Below are 10648 nucleotides of genomic sequence, written 5' to 3'. Positions count from 1 at the left end.
CAGCGGTAGGGCTAACTGAGCGGATCAGAAGCCTGAGTGGTTGATGATTTTTCCACTTTGTGTCTGTAGCCTGAGATACCATTACTTCCACTCCGGTAGCAGAAGTAGTAAGTTTCCATCTTTACAAACTGCCTAGAAAACTGATCGAGAGCTCTCTTCTCAATGATCACATTTGACTAAACAGAGGCTATTTTAAAATCATGACTTGCTTAACTTTGCAACCAAATGCATTTAACATCCAGCCTTTTTATATTTCACCGTTTCCTTTTCATCTCAGTAAAAACAAGCATTAAAATAACCGAAGATCCTTAGAACCATGAATATAAGGATAGAATCAGAGTGTTTAAGCATAAAAATAATAATGAACCAACCCAGGAGATTTCTTTCTTTATAGTTGATGTAAATATCAACAAATTATCCTCAAGTTATGCTTATGTCAGAATAATTTGGACAAAATTCAGCACATAGTCGTGGTCACAAAATTAATCATGTACACCCAGGTTATTTGGTATCAACAAAAAATATCACAGTAAGTTAGAACTGTTCTGTCCAATACAGTAGCCACCAGATACATGTGGCAATCTAAATTTTCATTTTAATTACAATAGAATGAAATGAAATGAAATGAAATTTCTCAGTCACACTAGCCACATTTCAAGTGCTCAATAACCACATGTAGCTAGTGGCTACCAATGTCAGGCCGTGTAGACACAGAACACTTCCATTATTTTTTTAAAATATTTTTTATTATTTAGAGAGAGAAAGAGTGCACAGGGGGAGGGATACAGGGAGAGGAAAGAGAGAGTCTCAAGCAGACTCCGCACTGAGTGGGGACCTGGACACAGGGCTCGATCTCACAACCCTGAGATCATGACCTAAGCCAAAATCAAGAGCCAGACACTCAAGTGACTGAGCCACCCAGGCGGCCCAGAACACTTCCATTATTGCCAAAAGTTTTTCGGCATGGAATAGCATTCAGCCTTAAAATAGAAGGAAATCCTGTCACGTGATACAACATGGATAAACCTCAAGGGCATTAGATTAAAAAAAAGAAGCCGATTGGAAAAAGACCAATCCTGTATGATTCCACTCCTATGAAGTATCTAAAGAAGTCAAGATCATAGAAATAGAAAGTAGAATGGTGGTTGCCAAGTGCTTGGAGGAGAGGAAAAACAGGGACTTGTTATTTAATGGATATAGGTTTCAGTGTTGCCAGACAAAAAAGTTCCAGAGATCTGATGTCCAACAATGTGACTATACTTCACACTACTGAAACTGCACACTTAATAATGGTTAAGATGGTACATTCTGCGTTATGTAGGGTTTTAACCACACTTTTTGAAAAGTTGTACTGGACAGCAATGACAGAAACGAAGGAATACGTCCCTATGGCCTCTCCACGTTCTTTCACATCTCCATGGGAAACGATGAAAAACTCTAATTCCCAAACTCACTAACCCACCATTAAAATAAGTGTCCTCGGTTAGCAGCATAGAGAACACAGAGCTGGACCCTCCCTTCCAGGCCTTCCCTTGTTTCCCAGGTATACCCTAACCCTCATAAAACCCTGCCATGCCTGACAGCACTGCCCCACACTTTGTTCTCTGATCTGCAAGAAAAGAAAAAAGATGTTAGAGACAGGGTAAAGACTACCACTGACGTGGCCTACATGTCAGCAGAGACCCTTTCCAGGGCTTTCTAGGGAAGCATGAAAAGTAAGCAATGAAACACATACAACTTTTGTGTTTCCCTTCACCCCTTAGGTGAATAGTCCTCTCCTGTCCCTACCTTCCTGCTTGCCAAAGCTCCTTCAAAAATCTACTGATTTAACTTTGGGGACAGCCTGTGCTCCAGATTGTTCTTCTAGATCTTGCTTCTCAAAACTCATCTGCTCTGGGTCCTATTTCCTCTAGCCAGCTCTGTGCTTTCCAAAAGTGATGGACATTCATCCATAGAGCAGTGTTTTTCAAACATTTTGATCAGGACCCATAAAAAGAAATATATTTTATAACATGTGCATATATACACACACATATAATAAAATGTATCAGTGTGTATGTATAAATAACAGAAGAGTTAAATAACAGAACAATTACATGAAACAGAACTTAATTATTTCTGAGATGTGCCCTTAGATATTTCTACTTGGTTTTTTTTCAAGTTTTTATTCAAACCCCGGTTAGTTAACGTACAGTGTAATATTAGTTTCAGGTGTACAATATAGTGATTCAGTACTTCCTTACAACACCCAGTCCTTCATCCCCATCACCTATTTCCCCCATCCCCCATCCACCTCCCCTCTGGTAACCATCCGTTTGTTCTCTATAGTTAAGAATCTGTTTCTTGGTTTGCCTCTCTCTCTTTTTATTCAAACCCCGGTTAGTTAACGTACAGTGTAATATTAGTTTCAGGTGTACAATATAGTGATTCAGTACTTCCTTACAACACCCAGTCCTTCATCCCCATCACCTATTTCCCCCATCCCCCATCCACCTCCCCTCTGGTAACCATCCGTTTGTTCTCTATAGTTAAGAATCTGTTTCTTGGTTTGCCTCTCTCTCTTTTTTCCCCTTTGCTCATTTGTTTTATTCCTTAAATTCCACATATGAGTGAAATCATATGGTATTTGTCTTTCTCTGACTGACTTATTTCAGTTTAGCATAATACTCTCCATCTCCATCCATGTCATTGCAAATGGCAAGATTTCATTCTTTTATATTCTTTTATCTTCCTAATCCATTCATCAGCCAATGGACACTTGGTCTATTTCCATAATTTGGCTATTGTAGATAATGTTGGTATGAACATCGGCGTGCATGTATCCCTTTGAATTAGTATTTTGTATTCTTTGGGTAAATACCTAGTAGTGTAATTTCTGGATTGTAGGGTAGTTATATATTTTTTAAGATTTTATTTATTTATTTTATGAGAGAGAGAGAGAGAGCAGGCAGAGGGGCAGAGAGAGAGAGAGAGAATCTCAAGCAGACTCCATGCTGAGTGTGGAGCCTGATGCGGGGCTTGATGTTGTGACCCTGAGATCATAACCTGAGCTGAAACCAAGAGTTGGATGCTTAACTGATTGAGCCACCCAGGCGCCCCCGGGTAGCTCTATTTTTAACTTTTTGAGGAACCTCCATACTGTTTTTCAGAATGGCTGCACCAGTTTGCATTCCCACCAGCAGTGTAAGAGGGCTGCCCTTTCTCCACATGCTCGCCAACGTCTCTTGTTTCCTGTGTAGTTGATTTTAGCCGTTCTGATAGGTGTGAGGTGATATCTCATTGCAGTTTGATTTGCATTTCCTTGATGGTGAGTGATGTTGAGCATCTTTTCATGTGTCTGTTGGTCATCTGTATGTCTCATTTGGAAAAATGGCTACTCATGTCTTCTGCCCATTTTTTAATTGGATTATTCATTTCTGGGGTGTTGAGTTTTAGAAGTTCTTTATATTTTTTGGATACTAACCCTTTATCAGGTATGTCATTTGCAAATATCTTCTCCCATTCCATAGGTTGCCTTTGAGTTTTGTTGATTGTTTCCTTCACTGTGCAGAAGCTTTTTATTTTGATGAAGTCTCAATACTTAATTTTTGCTTTTATTTCCCTTGCCTGAAGAGACATATCTAGAAAGAAGTTGCTATGGCTGATGTCAAAAAAGTTACTTCCTGTGTTCTCCTCAAGGATTTTTACAGTTTCCTATCTCACATTTAGATCTTTAATCCATTTTGAATTTATTTTCATGTATGGTATAAGAAAGTGGTCCAGTTTCATTCTGCCTGTGGCTGTCCGGTTTTCCCAGCACCATTTGTTGAAGAGACTGTCTTTTTCCCATTGGATATTCTTTCCTGTTTTGTCAAAGATTAATTGACCATATGGTTGTGGGTTCATTTCTGTGTTTTCTATTCTGTTCCATTGATCTATGTGTCTTTTTTTGTTGTTGTTTTTTGTTGCCAGTACCACACTGTTTTTATCACTACAGCTTTGTAATATAACTATTTGTTTTTATTTTATTGGGTGGAGGGTTTTTTGTTTTTGTTTTGGTAAATTGTCACATCCTACTAAATTAATTACCAATACCTTCTTTGAGTGCAGCCACATTGCAGAGGAAGCTTGTCTCTTTCCAACCCCATTCTTTTTCTCTACTTCCAGGGAAAACTATTTAATGTCAGTTCCTGACACTGAGCACTGTTTGGACCATGGTCTTTAGTGCTGGACCTTTCAAAGAGGGAAACAGTCACCATGCATGTGGGTGTGACCTACCCTCTCCTCGAGCCAGGGCCTGCTCCTAAATGGAAGGCCTGGCCCTTTTATGGCTCTTTCTCTCAATCATTTCTCTCAATATCTCTCTCTCTGAAAAAATCTTCTTTCCCCCTCATGTTGTCCAGGCTTGAGGCTGCAAACCCAAATCAAGAAGGCCTGGATGACAGCCTGGGCATCTTGAGGAAACTCTCTCTCATACTCTTGGCCTCTTTTCCCCTCTTCCTCCCATGTGGTGGGTATATTCTGGGCTGTCTCCTTAGATTTGCTAGAAATGGTAAATTGTTACTTACAGTCAGGGTTTCAGACCTGTGATCCCCAGTCACTGCTCTGTAGGCCAATCATGAATAGCTGGACTTTAAAAAAGGAGGAGGAAGGGGCGCCTGAGTGGCTCAGTCATTAAGCGTCTGCCTTCGGCTCAGGTCATGATCCCAGGGTCCTGGGATCGAGCCCCACATTGGGCTCCCTGCCCAGCGGGAAGCCTGCTTCTCCCTCTTCCACTCCCCATGCTTGTGTTCCCTCTCTCGCTGTGTCTCTCCCTGTCAAATAAATAAAATCTTAAAAAAAAAAAAGATTTTGATAAAAAAAAAGGAGGAGGAAGAGGGGGACAGGGTGGGGGAGGAAGAGGAGGGAGAGAAAAGAATATATTTGGAAGCTTATTAGAAAATACAGGTGCCCCCCTCCCACCCTAAACCCTACTAAACCTTAGACAGGCCAGGCCCAGCCAGGGATGCTGACCTCCAGGTAGGTTTAAGAGTTGTTATTCTAGACTGGTTCTGGGATAGGAAACAGGAGTTTGGTGCTGAGGCCAAACCTGTGATTTGAATTCTACTCTGGGGTTTGGGACCAAAGCTCAAACTAATCAAAATGTTTTCTTTGCTTCCTTGGTACATACACCCCCTTCTGGGATAAGGTTGGAAGACTCAATTTCAGATAAATAACGACTAATTTTTTAATATTCAGTATGCGCCACACAGTATTTGAGACACTATTCATTGTCCATAATTATTTGTTGTTTTTCTGAAATTCAGATTTACCTGGGCATCCTCTATTTGACAACTAGTCAAAGGTGGGAAAATGGTATCTCAAGGTACATGGGACCCAAGCACTGTGGCTAGATTGCCCAGGGTTCAGGGACCAGCTTTGACATTTATCAAGTAGATGCCCTCTGACATTTTCTCAGGCTTTCCATACCTCAGTTTACTAATCTATCATATGGAGGAAATAATATTAATTCAGAGGTTCTTAGGAGATTTGAATGCATTATTGCATGTAAAGTACCCAGAACAATGCCTGGCAGGTGGTAAGCCTCAATTATGGTTAGCAATTAATGCTAGCATTACTAATATTTTAATATCATCACCACTATTTATAGTTCCTTACTGAATTGTGTCAGAATTTGCCTTCAATTGTGAGTCAAATTAACTTATCAAATAAAAAGTGCTCCCGGGTCAATGGCCACCACAATGTAAATGGAAGGATGGACCCCAACCTCAAGGTAATAAAAAATATATTGTTACAGTAACTGAATTATCTGACTCAAAAGAGAGTCCTGGACAGTGTGGATGTCAAGAAATACTCTGTGTGTGTGTGTGTGTGTGTGTGTGTGTGTGTGTGTGTATGTGTGTGTCTAGGGTAACCTTACATCCCACCTAACTCTGACTTTACTAGAGGCAACTCTCATGGTATTTTCAGCACTTCCTTTCCAAGCTGAAAAGGTCCTTATTATTAAAACCTTCTCAGAATCTATGTGCCCCTGCCACAGACAAGGAGCTGTTGTTGACATCGGAGTATGTGTGTTTACATCACTCGTTCTGCAGCAACTGGGGGCCGATGATGCCTGACCCACAGCTGTGTTGGCACCAGCTGCAGTGGGAAGGCCTGGCCATGGTAGAACCCCCCTCACTTCCCTGAATTCATTCAAGTGAATTCATTCCTGATAATCCCTGTCCTTCAGTTTGCAGAGAACAATCATTAGGATTTGCTACTACGCCTCTAGAGAAGGCTGTCCATTGTCTCTCCGTTCTTCCAGTTACGTCTTTATGGGTTCCAAATATTATTTATTTATGTCAACAGTTGTCACCTTATCAACAGCAGTTCTGAGTTGGAACTGCTCACTCCTACACTTCCCAGCATTTTTAGCAACAGTCTAATCTTAGACACTGTTGCACACTTGGGCTGCTTTCCTGGCACCAATATTTATGGGATTGTTTCTTCCTCTATAAATAGAAGAATTCCCAGTAGAGTTGTCTCCCTCCTCTCTGTCTTGGACTCACATGGGCACACGTGCATACCACACATACACACACACACACACACACACACACACACGTGCACACACTAATGGAAAACAGCAGATCTCCAGTTAGGATCTGAAGGACATCATGACTCAAACAGAACTGATTGTTTTACCAGCAGAGGACCTGTAAAGCCTTGGTTTTATTTCACCTTTTATTTTATAAAGTTTTGGTAACATTTTCATTGGGATCTATCTTTATGGAGGAATCCTTGGGCCTTTTGCCTTTGAAAGGAGTTTCTTTGTTCTCCTTTAAGTAAGCAGATCTGGTAGCGGTCAGGTGAAAAGGTAGGTGGGGACAAAGAAGAAAACCAATTCACATCTAGAAAAATATTGGGAGGTGTGGTGAATCTTGAGCTAGACACACTTCTTCTGGAAGAACTACAATTTAAAGTTATCTAAAATCTCAGTGAGTATCTACATAAATATGTGTGCACAGTACAATTTGAAGCAGATATTTTACATTTTAGCATGTTTTTAGTGGCTTCTGTTGTATCAGCATAATGGAAAAGAGGTAGATGAATTAGAATCTAACCCCAGGTTTGTTTTTTATCTGTCAGAACTTATGAAAGTTAAAGAAAAAAACAAACCATGCTGGAATTCAGTTTCCTCTTCTATAAAATAAGCAATATAGGATAAGGTGAGCTCAGATCCACTCACATTCAGATTCTATTGTTATATGCCCATTTCCCAGTTTCTCTTTGGGTATTATTTATTTAATTATTCTTTTCTTTAGTGTCTGTTGGTCATCAAATCTAAGCTGGGAATGATTAACATGTTTTATTGGGCTTTATACCTGTTTCCTCCTCAAACTGGTTATTATAATTCTGGAATATCTGTTGAGATTGGCTGAGCACCTACTAAGAATGAAGTCCTTGGGTTGAGAAGAGAGGTGTGATTTTTGAGAATCCTAAAATCATAAGGCTGGAAGAGACAAAAGGAATGACTTAGCTCCGTCATTCCTTCCTAGGACGCTTTACCAATCTGCTAAACCCTAATTTGTTCAACCACTGAATATTGAGAGCCTCCAATTTCCCAGGCACTGTGCCAGGCCCGGGTGGTTCACAGCACAGTCAGGCCGGGCATTCATACACACTAGCTCCGCCCATTAAGGGAAACTCCAAAAGCAGTGACCCAGACCCACTTTTGAAACCAACTGCTGGGTGGCTGGGGTCTCTTTGTTCCCTATTTTAAACCTTGCAATGTTTCCTTGAATGGATGTCCCTTCAGAGTCCAGTGTGTGACCCTACCTCTTCGTCAGATCCTCTTCAATCCAAAAATTGAGAAACAGTTTTTACAAGTCTGTGTGTCCTTTCCCACTCATGGGAACTTTGGCTGCAGAGCATTTCTCATGTTGCTGGTGTTGTCAGCCTAGCACGGCTGTGTGCTCCCCACTAACAAAGATTCTGGGCTTTTTAAAGCTTTTTCCTCTGTACTTTGTATCTCAGCAAAGATACAGGATGATCTGTTGTTCTTAGCTCATCACCCAATACTTCTTCCGATGTCCTGGTAGAGTTCATTTCCCACAGACGAGTCCAGCTCAGTCCCGTTGTAAGAGCCTGACCGCCAGCCTCAGGGCTTGGCTCTTTCCCAACCACTTGTAACTGAAGATTTTCTCCTGTCATTCATGGTTCAGTAGAGCCAACATCAGCACCAAGCCCTTAAAGGACGATTAATGGCATTCCAGAGAAGGTGCCAAGCTGTTTCTTTCAGCCAAGCCTTTGGCTCAGCAGTAGGGACCCAGCCTTCCGGGAATCCCCAGGTCAGGTTTATTTCCCATCTTCCCCACATGACTCTGCTTACTTAGAGCAGGTAAAAACCCATGGAATTTGAACTTCCTCTTAGATTGTTCCCTTGAAAAAGTACTTGAATAGCACTTGAGGGAAGTGATGGTTACATAATAAGAAATAAGAAAAATTCTTTGTAATTTACTAAATGCTCTCCTATGCATTGATTTGGTTATTTTGGCAATCTTGTAAATAAAGTGGGGATTATTTCCGTTTCATGCTTGCAGAAAATGAGAAGGGTAGACCTAAATTCTAAATAAAAAGAATTTATCAACTATTTCTCTCAATTTCTTTCCCCGAAGAATCTAAAATTTCTCTTGGACTCTGAGCCAGTGCATTTTGTTGCTTGGGAGATGATTTTAATAAGGTCCTGGATTGTTAATTTGATGTCCATCTGAGTTCCTTACAAATAAGCTTTCTTTGTTCAGGAAGAAGAATAATATACGTTTCAAAGCTATCCTCCTAGCAAATGTGAGTATTGTCAGTGTCTAAGGATGAAAAAACACTTTATCAGGCCTATTGGAAAGAACCAGAGAACAAGCTTTGTGGCATCTTCTTATGTGAATGGTCAGATTAAAAATGCTACAAGCTCTTCTTGGGTACCTTTTTAAATAAGAGTAAAACTGATATCCAACTTTCATTCAATGCTTAGACTGATAAATCTTAATTATTTCAAATATACTAAAGAACATTCATTCTTTGTTTCCCAATGCCTAGTAACAGTATTTTCATCATTAACTTCCTAATGAGTAAAAGCAAGTTTGCCAAACATATTCCCCAAATGATTCTTCTAGACAAAGAACCAGCTTCCTGGCATTCCACCTATCCTGCAAATATTATGTCAGTCCATATTCCAAAACCTCCCAGGCCCCACACTATGTTCAGATAAAAAGCACACGCATTATGGCGGCAAATGCGTTATTTGGACTCCTACAATCTGCCCTCAAACGTTCCTTCTGTTAAGCTTCTTCTTGGGCATCCTTAATTCTGGGCAAACTGGGATTTTTCCAGGTTAGAGTAAAGTGCCGCTTCAAAAGGTCTATACATTTTGAATTTTGATCAGCGTGGTTAAAATGCCCTCCCCATAGTTTTCCTATTGGAATGTTTACTTTTTCTTAAGAACTGCTTCTTTGGAACTTTTATATAACATGGATATTAGCTCTTTGTCACTTCTTTTATAAATTCTGTTAAAATTTTTTTAACTTTCTATGTTCTGCACAAGAGCTCATGAAATCACATCTGTCACTCTTTTCCATTATGTATTTTAAACTAGGAGTCACGTTCAAAAATCTTTTTTATAGAATGAGTGTAAAAATATTCTTATATATTTTCTTCTAAACCTTCTTTAATTTTAAAATGTGTTTAAACTTTTAATCCTTCTGGAGTTACTTTAGGTTTTGGTATGAAATAAGCATTTACTTTCATTTTCCTCCAAAGGAACAACCAGTTATCCCAACTACGTTTCTTGACTAAACCATTCTTTTAGCAAGACACCTTGATAATTCTTTATTAGTTTTAAAGGCCACCTTCAATATATAATAAAAATCTGACTTAAATATTTGTAAATTCTTCTGCTGTGTCTTTTCTTCTCCTACTTACTTGTTTAATTGGAATTTTGGTCAACAACATAGTAGAGTGTTATATGCCTAAGAAATATAACATTAAGTTTCTTATGAGAAACAATTAGCCTGATTCTCTAAGAGATTAAGCACAGGGAAGTCTTCAAGCAAAACTGGGCTAAACTGCAAACACAAGTATGCAGGGCTTTCATGGAAAATATAATCTGCTTAATACAAAGTCTCTTTACCCAAAACTTGGCAGGTGTGGATCTGTTCCATTGTGACAAGCTACCTAATACTGTAAATTTATAGTAAACACCTGCTTATCCCTAAACAATAAAGGAACTTTTACGATCAGTTTTTTTATTTTATCTTATGATAAAAAAGCAACAAGTTTCATCACACTGTCCCCAGCACCTTTTTTAATGTTTGCCAAATTGATAGGCAAAATTTTTGTCTAATAGTTTTAATTTCCATGTCTTTGATTATCCCTAAGATTATGCCTTCTTTTTTTCAGATGTTTATTAGCCATTTATATTTTTTTTTTCTGGCTTGACTTTTTAAGTAAGCAAACAAGGAAATTATCTTAGACTTTATTTGAAGTCTTTATTTTAAAAGACTTTATTTAAAACAAAATGAAAAACTAGAGTTTCCGAGGTTTGTGGGCCTCAGAGATTAAAAACGGGCATCTGCACTGAAGACCCAGAGACCCCACGGGGGCCTGAGAACCCCCATCAACAAGATTTAACTCC

Source organism: Halichoerus grypus, chromosome 9, assembly GCF_964656455.1.
Source record: "Halichoerus grypus chromosome 9, mHalGry1.hap1.1, whole genome shotgun sequence".
NCBI lineage: Eukaryota > Metazoa > Chordata > Mammalia > Carnivora > Phocidae > Halichoerus > Halichoerus grypus.
The sequence above is the reverse complement of the archived record's forward strand: the minus strand, read 5'-3'. Positions refer to the sequence as shown.